Source organism: Otolemur garnettii, unplaced genomic scaffold, assembly GCF_000181295.1.
Source record: "Otolemur garnettii isolate 467f Iridium unplaced genomic scaffold, OtoGar3 scaffold00035, whole genome shotgun sequence".
NCBI lineage: Eukaryota > Metazoa > Chordata > Mammalia > Primates > Galagidae > Otolemur > Otolemur garnettii.
The window spans coordinates 1,869,930-1,870,969 of NW_003852430.1; positions in this window are offsets into that span (position 1 = coordinate 1,869,930).

A 1,040-nucleotide genomic window follows, 5' to 3' on the forward strand; every position below is an offset into this window, starting at 1 on the left:
TTTTTTAGAGATGGGGTCTCAGTGTTGCTCAGGCTGGTCTCAAACTCAAGCTCCAGTGATCCACCTGCCTTGGCCTCCCAGAGTGCCAGGATTACAGGTATGAACCACTGCACCCAGCTAACTTCAAGTTTTTCAGTGAAAATCACGTTCAAGCTAGACATGTGGTCTCAGCTATACTCTCAGCCAAGTAAAAGAAAGAAACAAGTATGGCATTAAAACATTTTCACATACACAAGGGCTGCGAGATGTATCTCCCATGCCTGTTTTCTTAGGGGACTCATGGGTATGTGCTCTGCCAAAGCAATGCAGTATACCAAGAATGAGAAAGACGTGGCACCCAAGTGAGGAGAAAAGGTCCAAAGAGGAGGGGCAACAGGGTTAGAAAGCCCACTGAGTAGAGATAAAAGGCTCCAGGAGTTGCCAGGAGAGGATTGATAGCAAAAGGCATGACAGAGCTTTTCAGGGAACAGCCATATTCGATATACATGTGTATGTATGTATGTGTGTGCATGTATATATATATACATGCACACACATATCTACTTTTTTTTTTTTTTTTAAAGAGAAGGTGTCTACGCTATGTTGCCCCGGCTGGTTTCAAACTCTTTGCCTAAAATAATCTTCCGGCCTTAGTGTCCTGAAGTGCTGGGATTACAACCATGAGCCACCACATGAGCTTTTGAGTTCGGTGAGATCTTGTTGTGTACGATGACCACTTGTACAGAGGTCAACATTTATTGAACTTGGCCAGTGCAGGGGCTCATGCCTGTACTCCTAGCACTTTCAGAGGCGGAGGCAGGAAGATCACTTGGGGCCAAAAGTCTAAGACCAGCCTGAGCAACATAGCAAGACCTCATATCTACAAAAAAAATACAAAAATGAGCTGGGTGCGGTTGTGTGTACCTGTCTCAACTACTCGGGGGAGGCTGAAGCAGAAGGATTGCTTGAGTTCAGGACTTTGAGGTTGCAGTGAGCTATGATGACATCCGGGCACTCTAGCTAAGGCAACAGAGACCCTGTCTTTTTTTTTTTTTTTTTTT